The sequence below is a fragment of the Dunckerocampus dactyliophorus genome, chromosome 19 (assembly GCF_027744805.1).
Source record: "Dunckerocampus dactyliophorus isolate RoL2022-P2 chromosome 19, RoL_Ddac_1.1, whole genome shotgun sequence".
Taxonomy (NCBI): Eukaryota; Metazoa; Chordata; class Actinopteri; order Syngnathiformes; family Syngnathidae; genus Dunckerocampus; species Dunckerocampus dactyliophorus.
This window is the reverse complement of record NC_072837.1, coordinates 7737234-7754861: the sequence shown is the minus strand read 5'-3', so window position 1 is coordinate 7754861 and position 17628 is coordinate 7737234. Positions and strand designations below refer to the sequence as shown.

The 17628-nt window shown below is 42.4% G+C and overlaps 1 protein-coding gene across 4 annotated transcripts in view; it reads left to right on the top strand.

The window, feature by feature from the left end:
• Nucleotides 1-527: 527 nt before the first annotated feature.
• Nucleotides 528-17628, top strand: part of fut8b (fucosyltransferase 8b (alpha (1,6) fucosyltransferase)) — a 126595-nt gene continuing 109494 nt past the window's right edge. For 2 of the 4 annotated variants that reach the window (XM_054761966.1, XM_054761967.1), the window contains exon 1: nt 541-694. The gene's annotated coding sequence lies outside the window, so the exon portion shown is untranslated. Of the gene's footprint in view, nt 695-3931; nt 4015-17628 lie in introns of all 4 variants that reach the window. The other 2 variants (XM_054761968.1, XM_054761965.1) reach the window with 2 other exon arrangements.

The following is a 17628-nucleotide window of genomic DNA, read 5'->3' as shown; positions in this document are numbered from 1 at the left end:
TCACATTTACAATGAAATTAAGGGCCAACCCTTGCAGCATGTGAAAAAGAGCAATAACACATTATTTAAAAAAAAAAAAACAAGCTAAGCTAAATATGTAAGTAAAAACACATTCAAAACTTTCAAAAACGATTGTACTTATCTGTCAGTTTCAATATGTTGCGTAAACATGATATGGAGTGGTACAAATGTGATGATACTTGACATGCAGACATGAAATGGGGTAGTGCAAATATGCTGATATTGTACATGATACTTGACAAGTAAATGTTTGTGACGATACGTACATGATCATGATTTAGAGTAGTGTGAACTTGAGATATTTTATTCAATATATATATTTATGATTTTATGGGAAATGGGCAAACAAACACAGGATCTCGAATACATAACTAAACAATACTGTATACTAAACTGAGTATTCTGCAAGAGCAATGTTATGAAAACGTTCGATACTATGCAAAATTCCGTGTCTTATATTATTTTGAAAAGCACTCACCGGAAGTCAAACTCCCCCTTCCCTTCATGTACTTTGACACCGGCAGATATCCACACAGTGCAGCCTCGCTGGTCGTATTCTTTGCCCCAGCTTCCTCCCGCCCTACTTCGGCTGCCTCTTTCCACTCATTTCTCGGTGCAACACAGTTGTGACCCGGTCGGATGCATGTGGAAGCCGGTGTCCCAGCACGTCCAGGTAGGCGACGTTTGTCACTCTTTGTGCAGCGGACATGTAGCAGCGGCTGCTGCCTGTCTCCGCTCGCTGCATCCCCGGCCTGTTGCCTGCGTCGTTGCTGTGTTTTTGGCCGAAGCAGGCTGCTCTTTTGTCCCGTTATGTGATCGCCTCTCCTCGGATACTTTCGGATTTGATGTTCTTTTCCCACTCTGGTACGCTACTTCTCCATTCACCGCCCCCTTTGTTGCTTAATCACGCGACGAAGACGACAAGCAGTATGTAAACAATTACAGTGCGTCTGCTGAACTGTCACGGTTGTTAGCATGAAACCTGCAAACACGGAACTCATACTGAATTGGTTTCGCTTTTCATGTAAATGCATGCTGCAGGCATGTAGCCTATAAGCTAACAAGTGTGGTTTGCACGTCCGTAGGAGTGACCTCCTCCACGCACTGTAGTGCATTTGACCCATGATGCAGTTATTGTGCATACATAGCTACGTTGTGTGTTTTGCCGGTATTGAGGGGTGGTTCTGGTCCCGTATGTGTTGACATAAACATTGCAAGCTGATGGTGGCTCCTCAGCTTGTACATGATGGTTTGTGTTTGATGATCCATCCATGTTCTCTACACATGTCCTCATTAGAGTCACTGTCAGCTGGAGCCTATCCCAGCTGACTTCAGTGAGAGGCGGGGTACACCCTGGACTGCGATCACAGGGACATAAACCATTATGTATTTCTTAGTATTCCTATTCTTTTCATTTCTTTGTATTTATGTTTATTTTTCACCATCATAAAACTTTTGTTTCACTTTAAAGACATTTTTTGTGAGTGTTTAAACTCAGTCTTGTTTTTGGGATGCATAAAGACACAAAAAATCCCCACACAGTTCTTTTCCTGGCCCACCCCCTACCAATGGCACCCCCGTACTGTCTAGAATGTCAAGGTAATTTCATGTCATTTTATTTTCTAGATCACAGCAGAAGTCATTTAACTTTCCTTTTGTAACACGTGGATACACGAGGTTGGATCCACGAGAACGAGACGAGATACAACTTTAACATGAAGTACAATGAAAGTGTCTCTGCGCCACACTTTGGACACCCATGTGTGTCCTCCATGTGTGTTATGAAGCGGAGTTAAGGTCGCCACAGTACACAGTCATGTTGTACACACGCTCCGAGCACCCACAGTGCCGCTCCGGAGGTCAGGGGAACCAGGGTGGAGGGAGCGGAGGGAGCCACCTCCTGTGGCCGCCGTGGTGCACTGGACACCTGCTCTGAGCAGAGCCGGTGCGGCCCTTATTCATGTTGATGGTGATTAATGGTAACGGTGATTAAGGTTGCAGACAAGTCCGTACGTCCATGCATAAACATGAAGTAACTTTGATCAAATGTAGAATTACTGCAGCTTCTGCTTGGATGTTAACATGTGTCACAGCTGTTTAACTCCCATGAAAAAACATCTACACGTCACTCACGGACGCTGGGGACACCAAGGTAATAAATAAGATGAATCCATTTGTCTTGTTATTCCTTAGCAAACCAGGTGCGAATGAGTCGTGTTAAGAAGCAGTGTTACGATGCCATCTACTGTACGGAGTTGGAACAACAAGCTACATTTACAGACAGTCCCATTATAATGTGTTTTATGGTGAACAGGTACTTCCAAGAGTATTAGCGGTGGTCTAAATGTCTTTGTGGTTCATGATTTTTATTGTGATCCTGGGCAGCCAGGGCTGCTTTTGTCGCTACGTTACCGCTTTATTGCAATAAGTTCTGTGGTTATCATCACATTTTTCATTTTTGCCGTCTGAATTCCGAATCGGGTAACTGCAGGAACACTTGACTTTAGAGTTTCCACAGTATGACAAAAAGTATCCCAACAGACTTGACGCTTTATTTGGAGGTTGTCCCCTGCAATAAATCACCAGTACTGTGCCGCTATGATCTATGTGCAGCCAATATCTGTTGTGTTCTCAGTCAGAATTGTTGACGCCAATACGGTTGAAAGTCAACACCCTTGGCAACTAATGCATCATTGATGTTTTCTAATAAAGTCCACCCTGGTAACGTGAAGCAGACTGATTGAGTTAGCAGCCTTAATCTATTCATGAATAAGTAAAGAGTCACATATATTGCCAGGACGGACAAATGGGATGTGACCAGGCAGCTGAGCTTGTGAATTTCAACTCTTACGTGTTATTTTACACCACCCAAAGATTGTTAGCATCACTTCCCTCCGCTTGGGCGATGCTATAGTTCACAGCTAACAGGAATAGTTGAGCGTGGGCCTGTTTGTATCAGCCAGAATGTGAATAATTACTTTGGAGCAGTTCATTCCGGGCCACGTAAACTTTGATGAAGCACTTAAATCAAAGTGTTGATTGGATTTCTGACGAGCAATCACAATTTACCATGCAAACTTCTCTTGTTTGTGCTTACGGGTTTAGTTTGCAGCTGTACGGCATGGTGCTGCATGTAACACGCTCTCTCGAAGGCGTCATCTGAGCCTCCACCCTCGATGACTTGTGCCACTGTCTGTCTTCATTTTTCGACTAATGACTTCATTAAACGTATTAGTGCTACTTTGCCAGAGAGGTTAGATCCGGTGTGGCGAGCCAAAAAAGGGCGGTGACTCATTTCATAGTTTTATCTGCTTTTAACAGTGCGCCTATTAGTGGCACAGCAAAAGCCAGTGCTGTGTTTAGTAAGCTTCTGCGTTGCAATATAGCATTTTGGATTTGTTTTTCATTTCTATCCTGTCTGCAGTACCAGCCTGTCACCTGCACAGCAGGCGCCTCTGTTTGCATGAAAAGACATTCTAATTTCAAGCATCACAGTGTTTTGGCTCAGTGTACTGTGTGTGTATAATGCTTGATATTGGCTCCAGTGTGGCGTGTATATATTTGTATATTTATATATCTATATCCCCTTTTTACACCCATGTTCCAGAAATACTCTTCCTCTGAAAAACGAGAGAGCTGAATGGAGGAAAGAAGCATTTTTTTTTTTTAGGTGAGGGGGTATGAAGGGAGATTGTACAACAAATGCAAAGAACTCAAAGGAGCATAAGGAAGGAAGGAATTTAGTTGCATTGTTTACAGGGTATTATTTGTGCTGGGTGTTCCCACAGTGTTTTCATGGAGCCCGCTAGTTTGGCTCTTCTTGCTTTATGCAAGGGAAAAACACATTTTTATTTTGACATGACAGAATGAGGATTTGACTTCCTTGATTGTCCGTGTGTCCAAAATGCAGGAATGTCCTGAAAAAGGAAGAACCCACTGGTGTACCAACAGATGTCGAACAGGTAGAGCACGGAAAACATCAGCAGAAATAACGTAAGAGCTCCAAAGAAAGACTCAAAAGCAACTGTTAGTGACATCAGCAGCAACCTGTAGAGGACAGGAGTAAAGATATCACTATCTAATGTTCTTAGAAAAATTCATGAACAAAGGTGGCTACACCAGAAGATGTGAACCACTAATTAGCAAGAAGAATAGGAAGGTCAGGCTGGAATTTGCCAAAATGTACAGAGATGAGCCTCGAAAATTCCGAGATAAAAGCTGTTTGTAGAATGATCTGAACTCCTCTTTTGATGCAAGTGTTGTATTGACCACATTAATGTTTGTTTTAGACCGCAGACAAGTTGAGACTGAATCAACAGCACCTTAGCTGGTTGCAGCCGACTAGTGCACTCCATTTTGCCTCATCTGCAAGACACGATGAATAAACAATCAATTCCACACAATTGACCATATGTTGAATGATGATTTGAGGGATTAATTGATAGCGCGTGCTTCTCCCTACCATGCACACAGCCATATTGTGATTGTAGGCTTTGTAATTGCAATAATACTAATATATAATAATGACATTGTGAATATACAGTAAGTGTGTCTTTGACTTGAACCAAGCCTCCCTCTGTAGTCAGCTGGGATAGGCTCCAGCTACCTGTGACCCTGGTCAGCATAAGTGGTAAAACATGGATTGATGCATGGATGTATATCAATGAGTCTCTTAAGATATCTGTGACTTATTAGAGATTCTTAAGGTTATTTTGCCCATATGCAGTAAATTACCCAGAGGACTCTTGTTTGTTTCATCCAAGGTAGCAGACTGCAGCATTTCAGACGGCAAAAATCGGTGGAAAAAGCGTCTCTCTGCCATCACTCCTTTACTCTCATCCTGCCAGAGGCCCATTATTATCAGTATTGTAAGACAGTGTGTGTGTCATGATCGTAAGAGCCAATCACAGGCTGAGTGAGTGGCAGGTTTCCATGGAGAAAAGCGGGCCGGGTCTGAGAGGATACTGGGTCTCAGCTTGAGACGGCTGGCCTGATCCAAGGTGATAGCGTTTTCTGGCAGTGGAGCAGGAAAATGCCCCAGTAGGTCTTCCTTTCCATCTGTCTGTTTAAAGCTGGGTATATACAGTGCAAATTCAGCCACATTCGGTCGCCTCGCTTTTGAATTAAGGCTGATTTTGCTGAAATTGGACATATAGCGTGTGTGGCAGTAGATTTTGTAGAAGCTAGTTTAAGCTCACATAGTTTTAGCTACAACTGGCAGGGTGTTTGAATGTGTGTTTGGTTGGGAAGATGGCTTCAAGTGGGCCCTGACCTCACATCTGTTGTGACCTGCCAGGGGTTCTTACTTGGGTGGCGCCTCCAAAGCATGTGCTGCCCCGGTGCTGTTTGGCCTGGCAGAGAAGCTGCACAGCCCACGGTGTCCTTTCATCAGAGAGGATGTGTTTTTGTTCTTGCGTGTGCTGGCTTATGTGTGCCGTGTGTTTCCAGAGGAGTTATTGCTGCTGCAGCTGGCAAAGTGGGTCTTATGACATTTGTTTTTTTCTCAGCCCGCTTGAGATGTCCAGAAATACTCCTGTAAGCATCCAAATGCTGTGTGTAAATGTTCATTTGCAGTTGAAAGCACTTGTTGTGATGCTACATTGTGCTTCGGCACAATGTTTTTTTTATATTGAGCTGAAACTCATTTTCGCTTTTAGCTGTTGAGTGTGACAATAAGGATAAAAAGAATATATTGTGGTGATGGCGCGGTACACAATTCAATGACAAATATTAGCTCCACAGCATCCTGTCACAATAATTTACTGTACTGACCCAAATGTTGGATGATCCTCAATGTACGATGACCGCTGGTTTTCAAGAAAGAAAGACATTTTTAAGAAAGAAATTACAAAAAAAAAAGATCATTTTTGTCAATACAGTTGGCCCTCGCTACATCGCGCTCTCACTCTTAGGGTTTCCGCTGCATGTACACTCCCCTCCAAAAAATGAGTTGTTGTTTTATTAATAACGTGAAAACAGTGTTGAGTAATACATTGTATGAATGGACATATGATAAGTGAAGGACGACTGCATCAGTGAAATAACTGCTGTTTATAGATGGATGGATGGATGGATGGATGGATGGATGGATGGATACTTTATTTATCTCCAAGAGAAATTCACATTTTAGCAGCTCTGCAAAAGTATCATAATAACCTTAATCACTTCAAAATAAAACAAAACAAGATAGGAGAGATAAGACAAATACGAAAATAGCGTAAGAATAAATAAATAACTATGGAAAGATCACTTCAAATTCAATAATACATAATAAGTACAGTCCTTTGTTTTTTTTTATCACCCCCCCTCTGTTGTGTTGAAAAGGCGCATTGGCGTAGGGGAGGAATGGTCTGCTCATTCTGTCAGTGGAGCAGGACAGTGGTAGTAATCTGCCACTGAAACTGTTCTTCTGTCGAAAGATGATTCTGTGCATTGGATGATGCTGGTTGTGATGATGGAAAGGAACCTCCTCGGTGACCTTTGCTCTGCCACAGATGTCAGGCTGTCCAGCTCAAAGCCAATGACAGAGCCTGCCTTCCTCACCAGTTTGTCCAGACGTGTGGCGGCCGTCTTCTTGAGGCTGCTCCCGCAAGCACACTACTGCATACAGGAGGGCACTACCTACCACAGTCTGGTAGAAGATCTGTAGCATCTCCTTGCATATGTTGAAGGACACCAGCTTTCTGAGGAAGTACAGATGGCTCTGCCCTTTCCTGCACAGAGCAGCATCTATGTTGGCAGTCCAGTCCAGTTTTATCATCCAGATGCACTCCCAGGTATTTGTAGGTGTGAACAACCTCCACATGGCCACCTTTTAATGAGAACAGGTTCTGGGTGTGTCATGTTTCTCCGAAAGTCACTTGTTTACGTTTACTCCTATTGTTTGCTAACTTGGCCAACCTTTGAGTCCCTTTTTTTAGCGAGTGTCATGACAGCATCTTTCCTAGTCACTGGTGTGTGTAAGTGACAGTAAGAAAAGCTCTGACTTCGGTTTGGTGCCACCTGTTGGTTTGCATGTATAAATATCTGGGCCCTGAATGTAAGATGTCACACCTTTTTTGATGGGATACAAATTTGATATTTCAGTCAATATAATAATTGTAAATCAAGCCACTGTAGTGACTCCAAGATAATGATGATACCTGCTGCAGTCTAATCAGTCTTGGCAGAAATTGATTGCTGATTGGCAACACTAAAATCTTAAAAATGTTTTTTTGACCTATGGCTTCTCCCTTCACCCAAGAGGATCTACTTGGCTCAACCCTGCCGGGTGTCCAGCTTGGGACAGACAGAAATGGAATGTTCTGCCATAATTTAGAATGTATTCAATATGCTGTAAGTAACCCAATACATTTAAACGGATATTTTTCCTGTGAATTACCTTTCATGCAAAAGCCTCCTTCATACCACCCCTCACCCCCTTTCCCTGCCTGTGTCTTACAAAATCCCCTGATGCCCAGTGCCCATGGTCCATAAAACAACCTCGTCAGCACCAAAGAGTCTACAGGCTTGATCAGGACTGTAGATAATTCTGGATAATTCTGCTAAAACTCAATTTTCCTGACAAAATACTGCATCGTCTACTTTGTATTCAACACACAACGGTGTCGAACTTATGAAACTTCTAAGGGACCCTGACCCTGCATCCTTTTTTGAAGAACTCTTTATTGTATCAGACAGATGACCTGAGAGCACAAACCCACTAGTGGCATCCACGGTTGGGTGGCGCATAGATGCGCGGGGCAAAAGAGGCAGATGGGGAAGCGAGAGAGGTAATAATTGAGACAGCTGCACAGCTTGAGGCGCAAACAGTCCCAGCACCCAGTCTCTCTGATCCCTCCTCTCACTGTCGGACAAAACAAAACTCCAAAAACGGGGACCAGAGACTCAGACGCTGACCATTATGAACAGAGCGACGGTCGGTAAATCGGTCTTCACTAAGGACACAGAATGTCTAGTGACACAGAACAACAAGACTATGAGCTCACATGACAGAATGGGTTCATTTTACACACTTGGGTAGAAAGGTTGTGCAACAGGCCTGCTTTCTGTGTGCAGCGGCTCTTGACTGTTGTAAGGGTTTCAAAGGGAAGCCCAGATTCTTTGCACCCACTCTACTTCTACCCACTCTCACAGGAACGACTGTATTTGCTGACAATTATTATTTGAGACTGTAATGTGAGTGGAATCGGGTGGCCTGCTTGCACCTACCACACAAGTGCAGGAAGGGGTGAACGCCATGCTCCACAAAGGTGGAACTTGGACTACGATGAAAGGCCTACGTTATCGGACTCGAAGGCACTGGGGCTTTTTATGCTACTGCCTGGAGGTTTTGTTTGCAATGTTGGAGAGAGTGCTTGTGGATTTTAGTGCCAAAACTGTTGATCCCTGAGGGGAAAATTTATCTCATTGACCTCTATTGAGAGGTCAGAATTCCCGGTCAGCTCAAATGCTAGCTGGAAGGGATCCAGAGTTTCATTTAGCGCATGTGCGCCAGGTTTGAAGGGAGTGAGGTGTTTATTGTGCAGCTCAATATCTACATCAAAGTTGAATCTATTTTTATATCTTGTGTGTGGCATATGGAGGTGCTGCTTTCCAAAGGACACCACGAGGAGGGATTGTAAAGGATTGGCTTGATTGGATTTCTGTGGCTGGATCACCTGGCCCAGCATGGTGCTGTGGAGGATTGCGGGGAAACAGTCAAACAAATATGGGGCAAACTCTGTCTACATACCCAGCAGTCGCAAACGTTCGACGAACAGTACAGAACTTCATGAATGTCATTTGACAGCTTTGTGGTTATGTAACAAACAAAAAGCCAAATGGAACATGGTCAGGTTTTAGCCTGTGGTCAGCTAAGCTGTAGCAATGTGCAGTTTAAGGAATAATAACACCACAGTCAAACCTCGGTTTTTGTTTTTAATTCATTCCAAAAGGTCAGACGAAAACAGAAACGTATGAAAACCAACGCATAGTAAATAATGTGAATCAATCAGTTCCAGACACCAACAAATGTTAACAAAAATACATTTTATAGAGAATAAATATAGTCGTTTTTATTGAAGACTTTTGTTGGCAGATGGTGAGAAAACGTACCGACAACAACATCTCAACAATCTTTGATTGTTTGTGACCCTTTTCACCACATTAGCATTCTTCTTTCTTCGGCCGGATGGAACTAATCGTCGATGCAGCAAACAGACTAGTTTGTGTAACGTTCTCATTTGAGTTTGCCAAATGAATGAGCCGCACAGGATACCGTAGTATTGTGTGAACTAAACAGTGATCCATGATAGCTGAACAAACAAGCAACGCTATCAACATATCAAAGAGTAAAATACAACAATTTGTCCTGATCAATACTGTAAAATAACCAAGACAGTCCATGAGAACCTTGGCAAAATTTTTGTGACAATGGAAAAACTAACTATACGAAGTATACAAACTATATGAAGTTTGAAAAAAACGTTTATTTTAAGAGTAAATGCAAAGCAAGTGGACGTTGATTGGACACAGCGTTGAACTCTCACGTTTTGCTCTAACCCACAGGAAGTATTCAAGTACAGATCATTAAGTCGTTCCTTGCTACATCGCGGTCCGAGCATCACTCCCTCGTGCGATTGCGGGTTTTCAAACATTAATTAAAAAGTGACACTGTTTTGTGGTTGACTACGGCCTATTAGTCCAAAAATATGCATATTTAAGCAAATTGTAAGTAATTTTTTGCCCAAACTAAGCTTTTTAGCCAAAAAAAAGCTACAGTAAAGGAACTAAAATACAAATACAGGGTAAGCCATTAAGACCACCAACATGTGAATGTAGTATTCTACATTGGTCACCAGGCAAAATAATCATACTAATCATAATCACAACCATAATTGTAATAATCATAATAATTACACGGGTTACTGTTGCGGCCATAGCCCACAACAAGCTAAAACTCAACTCTGAACCCCGACGTCACTTCACATCCTACAAGGTAAGCTGTCTGATTACTTTGTTGGGTAATACAAATATAAATGTGTTATGGTGTTGTATGGGTGTTATTTCATGTCTAGGTGGCTCTTATAATGTTAAAAAACAGATTTTGAAGATTATAAACAGACTTCCTATGCCATAACTACGGAAATATTCCATTTATAAAGAAGGAATCCTACTTTCCCAAAATTTGCTTACCACGGTCGAGTCTGTAATCAATTAATCGCGATAAACAAGGGATTACTGTAAAAGAACAGTGATTCCATTGTTGTTGTATGTACAGTTTAAGATCAATATGCGAGAGCAAAATCAATGCACAGGCTCCATTTATGGTAGCACGAGCACTTATTTCCTTCTACCAGTAGCATTAAAATACAAGATCAAGCACACAATACTTGTTCCTTCCAATTATATTGTCTTTCATGTCACAGACAAGTAACGAGTTTGCTCCATTGAACAACCACTTGCGAGGTGGGTTTGTTGAAAGGCACTCTGGGAATTATTGGAAATCACTACAAAGAGTCTTAAAGAGAAGTAGCCACAATGCAGCATGACAAAAAATAAATATAATAGCTACGAAAATCATTGTACAACACTTTCCAGCACAGAAACTCAGATATGTTGTTTAACTCAACAAAATCAGAAAAATCGTTATTTCCAATCAGGACGCAGAACGCAATGCATGTCCATAAAAAAAAAAAAAAAAAAAAAAAAAAAAAACACAGAGGCCATTGATATTCAACATAAATATATTGGGATATGACTTTTGGTCCATATCGCCGAGCCCTAGCGACAGCACTCTTTAAAAAAAAATCACAATGCTTTAAATGGCATCAGTGATATTGCAACATAATTTGTCACCGCAAGGCACTTGAGTCAATTCAAATTATATTAACCTGATGGATTTTACTTGTCTCCCACTGGACCTTGCAATGTCGTCTCTTGTTGCTTTGTGATGTTTGTCGGTCCTAGGTGTTCTGTTACTATTGAATGTGCAGTGAAATAAATTTATAGCACTAATAGAGCAAGCCTTGCTCCAAGATATTGCGTTCTATTCCATTCCATTCCATTCCATTTTCCTCCGCTTATCCGGGTCCGGGTCGCGGGGGCAGCAGTCTCAGTAGGGAAGCCCAGACTTCCCGGTCCCCGACCACCTCCTCCAGCTCCACCGGGAGGACACCAAGGCGTTCCCAGGCCAGCTGTAAGACATAATCCCTCCAGCGTGTCCTAGGTCTTCCCCGGGGCCTTCTCCCGGCTGGGCATGCCCGAAACACCTCACCAGGGAGGCGTCCGGGAGGCATCCGGACTAGATGCCCGAGCCAACTCAGCTGGCTCCTCTCGATGTGAAGGAGCACATGCGTTTTGGGTGGCGGTCGAGGGCGGGCACCTAGGCGACCTGGTCTTCGGCGGCCAAATCTGGTTCTTGGGATATTGCGTTCTGTAATAGAGAAATATGAATACAGGTCTTGTGCCTGTGTGTAATATAGATGCATGTAGTTTGTGGAGTAGTGTTCTGGTTTGTAATGTCCGCATGCACTGTGAACAGTGTGTTACTGACATGACAACTCACAGCTCATTTGCTGCCTCATTGGCCAACACCACAGTTTCCATAAAAAGGAAGAGATTGATGTCCCCCCCCCCACCCCCCGATCCCCCCACCCCAGTTTCACATGACTTCTAAAATAAATAATTACCGGCTTGAAAAAAATCTGTGATTTCTTTTCCGCTAGCAGTGACCGAAGGTAGAATGCTGTGTCTGTGCCAGGCTTAGTTTATTTATTTATTTATTTATTTATTTAAGTTCAGTCGCGTGGTGCTCTTTCATTAAGGTCTGAGCATGCGGTGTGAAGGTCCTCTTGAAATTGCAAAGTTTATGGTTTTTTTTTTTAATGCTTCAGGCTTTACTAGTCCCGGGTGGATGGAAGAACAAAGGGTCCTCTTATACTCAAGTGTTTTACTCACTCCCATTCCTTTGTCGGCCTGCTGTCTTTTCTTTTTCCGCAGAGGTCATAAGCTACACAAACTGTGGCTGCTACTCTGGTATTATTTTGAAACCAAAAGGCACTTGTTTGCAACCCACCCATTGTCAGTAAACGTTTGCACACACAACTACCTCAGTAGTTTTGTAGATAACCTTTACACCTGATTCAGAAGCCAGCATGAGTGGCAGTGTTGGCATTTACCTATGGCAAAGTCCTTGACAAACCAGCAGGGGACCATTCGCGTCGGGTATCGCTGTCATGTAGCCTCATGGGTGTCTCATCATAGGCTGTCACCTCCTCTAACGCTCTCATTTTTTTAGTGTTGCTGTCTTTATCATGCAAAACTCCTCTTGGACATTGTAAGCATCCATGTCTCTTTGACCACAACTGCAGTGTAGGGCAGCACCAGCACTCATTGCCACCCTTAGGTCTGTTTTATTTGAGTGTTTCGTGTGTCAAATTTGTGTGTGGACCAAATCAACCAGTTCGATGTCTTTTGTATGGTTCCAAGTGAACTCAATTTGTCCATGGTTAAAAAGTGGTCCAACCCTAACTGGCAAATACTGTACATGAATCAGATTTGTCTTAACTTAAGCGCCTTACGCAAGCTGAAGTACTCCTGGCAACGCAGGCTTGCGATGCCATTTATTGGATGGCGTTGTAACGACAGTCTACATTGTGTCAAAAATTATTCATGGCACCTGCCTTGATTGATTTATGACCCCTCATTTATGACATGGTAGTGATAGCATTATATGTGTGTGTATATACAGTATATGTGTGTGTGTGTGTGTGTGTGTGTGTGCATATATATTTGCAAGGTGTTAGTCTACCTCCCTTTAGTCATAAGACTAGACTTGACTCGAGTGCTGATTAAAAGATAAGACACTGCAGGGCTAACATGACTGTGTGAGGAAACCTCTACAAGTAGAATACATCAAAGACTAGATGGGGGGGGACAAAAGCGGAGGGGGGGGAGACTCTCTTGAGCTGAGCAACCGCTTCGGTTGTCAAGACTGTCTCCATTCTCGAGGATGTCATTTGTCTTTTGTTTCTGTCACTCACATTGCTAGAATAAATCTAAGACGATGAATCTGCAATTTACTACTGCTTGGTAAGCCTTCATTTAGAAAATAAACCAACACGCTGGGGAGAATATAGTACATTCTTGTATTTCAGCACTTGCAGTATACTGGTACTGCGTTTGGAAATAAATAAATAAATAGAACAACATTAAAGCAGACACGGTGGGGGCGACGTGGACATCCTTTCAACATTCGAGGTAATTTCCGTTATCCATTTTTCTTATATAGTATGCACTTCAAAGATGAAATAAGTATTAAATGCCGAAAATGACATTAAAAATGTATGCTTTCATTCCCCTTTCAATAAATAGAACAGTCATAAAAGGTACAATACATACATTTTTTTTTTTAAACGATAGTTTGATGAAATGATAGCTCCTTCACATCGAGAGGAGCTAGTTGAGGTGGCTCGGGTAACCGACCCATGCATACCCGCCACAGATACTTGGTGCTATAGGTATTATAATAATAATAATAATAATAATACTTATTATTATTATTTTTTTTTAATATTTGGCGCTGTCTGCTCACCCGACTCCATACAGCAGACTGTCTGATTGCCGGTCTTGCGACCATTAAGGGAAGAGAACTGTCTTTCGGTTTGTTGTGATGCAATTTGGTTCACTTAGATTTTTTTACAGTGAGAAAAGAAACTGAACCAAGAAAAAAAAACAGACCAATTTTACAAACTTATTAGTGCCAGAGAAAGCGAACTGAGTTTTAGTTACTTTTTGCTGTGCTTCCAGAGACCAACAGTATATCATCCTGACAGCCACATATAAGAGCCCCTAATAGATGACACGGCAGTGCAAGGTCTATTATCTTATGAGGGATGTGGGAGAGATCAATGGAGAAATGGAGGGAGAGAGCTCACACCCCAAAAAAAAGAAAATAACGATAGACCAGACTAGTAGTTTGGATCAATGGGATGTACATTGTTCATGGTGTCTCGAGAAGTCTTTACCAGACTCCCAAATATCCATCTGGGAAATAGCTGTGCAACGAGCAGTTCCAGAACCCGAAAACACTTCCATTTGTTGGGTTTTTGAGTGTTCTTTTAACTTGAGACAACAGGTTCAAGTCGTGTTGTGGTTGTTGTCCAACACTCGATGTTTAAATAATTAACATTTTGAACCATACAACATGAACTGCCATCCTTGTACAGTTTTGTCGACCCAAGGATGACTGGGGTACGATTTGCTAATGGCAGTCGTTAAAGGGATAGTTTGGATTTTTTGACATGAAGTTATATGACATCCCCATCAGCATTGTAGTCCAATAACAGCGACTTAACCCCCACTTGGTCTGCTAAATCCAGTTCTGGTCAGATTTCCGTAATGAAGAACGTTATTCCACTTAGTTGCTGGGGACCATTAAGTCAAGACTTTGGCTTCTCAAAACAATGTGTTCAAAAGATTAAAACATTTGACTTTTTTGAGAAGGCATTTTTGTCATGCATATTGTTTTGAGAAGCCAAACTCTTTACTTAATTGTCCCCAGCAACTAAGCGGAACTACGTTCTTCATCACGGAAATCCGACCAGAACTGGACTTAGGAGACCAAGTGGGGCGTATGTCGCTGTTATTAGAGGACAATGCTAATGGATATGCCATACAACCTAATGTCCAAAAATCCCAACTATCCCTATGAAAATGTCAAATATAAAAATAAAATGTAAAAGTATAAAAGCATTAAAAAAATCAGGTCATAATCTAGTCTAATCTGTTACATACCGTTTTACCAAGCAACCAAGTGCACAGCACAATCGAATGTTATTAACTGCCACAATTGTCCCTTGTCATTAATGAAAAGTCTTAATTTGAGAACTAATTATGTGCACATGCAGTATTTGTCCCCTTGAGTAGAGAGGTTGTTACAGCAAGGTCATGGTTCAGGCCGTCTCCATTGGAATACTAGCCCATTCACAGCGTGCTTCAAACTTCCACGCTTGCTCCTTTTCTGTCATTAAAGCATGATCTTTCTCCAATCTCCTTTGACAATGTGTGCCCTAATTGAGGCGCTCTTTAGCCATGTTTATCACAGAGGAAACGTTGCATTCGCAGATAATCATTGTCTTGTGGCTTAGCATAACAGAGGATAGGCTTTGCTTTAATTCCACTAACTCTTGACCAAGCCTCTTTTTGTTAGCTTGTCTGCTGGTCATGTCTCAACTGGGATTAGGAGCTCGCGCCAGCCACACGCTCCCCACCATGGCTAGTCCTTCCTACTTGAGTGAACCCAGTTAGAACCCGGGGATCATAACTTTTGATTCCCGGGTTTCGAAGGCAAACTGTTGATTTCTGTGTTGCTCTGTTGATTTCTCTGTTGGTTCCATGCCTTCCGTTTTAGGGCTTGAATTACCAGTTCATTTAGATCAGAACAGCCATTTTTTAAAATTCACTGCTACATGGATTTGTAGTTCCCATTAGCCTGTGATTACATATACTATCAAGGGTTTCAGTATGTTTGAAATGCACAAGAGAGTCAAACATGGCATTACAGTAATCCCTCGCCACTTCGCGCTTATCTCAAACTGGGTTTTTCAAAATATATTCATAAATCATTGCTGTTTTGTGGTTGAATATGGTTTATTATTAGTCAAAATAGCTACATATTTCAGCAAATTTTACATATTTGTCTAAATTAAGCATTTTCAAGCATACAATTGTTTAAATGAACTAAAATATAAGGCATTCACAAGACTCATTCAAAGACAGTAATACTGTCTGTAGTATTCTACACTGGTCCCGGGGTGTCAGTAATGTTACTCGTCAGAACAACAGGCTTTTATTGCAGGTTTGCTTTATCTCACAACAGGCACAATAATCCCGAACGCGGCCCTACTGTTGCGGCCGTAGCCCATGCCAAGCTACAACTCAAATTTGAACCCCCGACACTCCTTCCTGTCCTCGCCCCACTCAGCAGGTGACAATGGGGTGTTGCATAATTCCAAGCGCGCAGTTAAATTGCGGCGAGACCTTCATCCTCGAGCCGATCCATTTTCCAAAATGAACAAATCGGAATGACTCCAAATGACATAATGGCGACAAGTATTACGGACAGATGATACTGCTGACTGTTGCATCACGGCTGATGACATCTTATTTTCATAGTGCTCAAGATGTCTCCCTTAAGTGCACGTGGCTATTTTGCTGGTGTACCGTGGATCATCCGGATAATGAGTACATTCTTCCTGTTTCCGTTCCTGCACTCGCTGCTGACCAATAAGAAAAGAGTGTCATGTGATTTTGCTGTGACGTGTTTTGATTAAATATTTTTGGAAAGATATTTCAGTCATGATGCTGGTTTTGAGTACTGGTCTGATTCCCTAAGCACGGGTAAATATAGAGGATAAAGCGGTGGATTTGAGCGGAGAGCACAGGAATAGAAGGGAGTAGCGGCAGCCGCTGACCTTGTAAATTCTTCAGATTAAGAGCACTAATAAAAAGGGGTCTTGGCAGTGCTTCGCTAATATGCGTGGTAATTTAAAGACTCTCCGAAAAGAAATGCCAGTGATATGTGGGCAGGCACATTAAATGATTGTGTGTGTGTGTGTGTTTGTGTGTTTTTGAGAGAGAGAGGAAAAAAAGGACACATCAACAATCTCCACGGATGAATCCTGTGGTAAAGCATCGTGGGCTTTCCAAGCAAACAAGTGGTGAGGCGTGCAAAAGGAATTTCAGGCCCTCTGAGAACGACGACCACACCATTCTTTCAAAGAGTCAAAAATCTCCTGCCACAAACGCACACACACACACACACTTGTCTGTTTCATAGCTGATTTGTTCTGTGGTCATGCATGGCGGTTTCTTAATTTACCTTGCGGCTGATATTAACTAAGTGTGCTTTTTTTTCTCTGCCAGCCTTTCTTCCTGGTTCGTTTTCTTTGTCTAAGGTTAGCAGCAGCAGCAGCCAGCAGCATTTAAGTAATTTAAACTTACATTGTCGTAACTTGGCAAGACTCTGGCAACAAAGCATAGCCAGAAGCTCCGGGTAACATTTTCTTTTGACACAGAGGGTTTGTTTGCAATAATTGTGCGACCCATATTTTAATCCTATTATCAGACAAAACCACATAACAACTAACAACACGCTTGTTTTCTCTGGTGCTTTGGGGCGTGTGGTCGAGTGGTGGTGGGGGCGGTGAGTTGTGCGAGGCGGGCTGCTGGAGCAGGTGACATCTGTGACCCAACACAACAGTGGACACATGCTTCTTCCTCAAAGGCAACTGGCACCCTGTCTGCCTCACTGGGCGCCTGCCAACAAACAACATTCACCTGAGCCAGTTAGAGCTGTTCTCTTTTTAGATTCATTTCAGCAGAAAGTACGGGACTTCTGTCTCAATTCCGGTCTGGTCCAGACCAGAATAAGCTAGCTAAGCATTTCTTCCAAAGCGGGATTCGTCATGGATGGAGGCCCCCTTTCCTTGGTTCATGTTAGACGGTAAACTATCTGAGCACCTCTGCTGGTTGCAGGCAGTGCACTTGTTATTAAGTTAGCAGTACATTCTAAGTATAGCCTCAAATGTATGCCTACTGACTGACTGAAAAAATGTTTTTTCC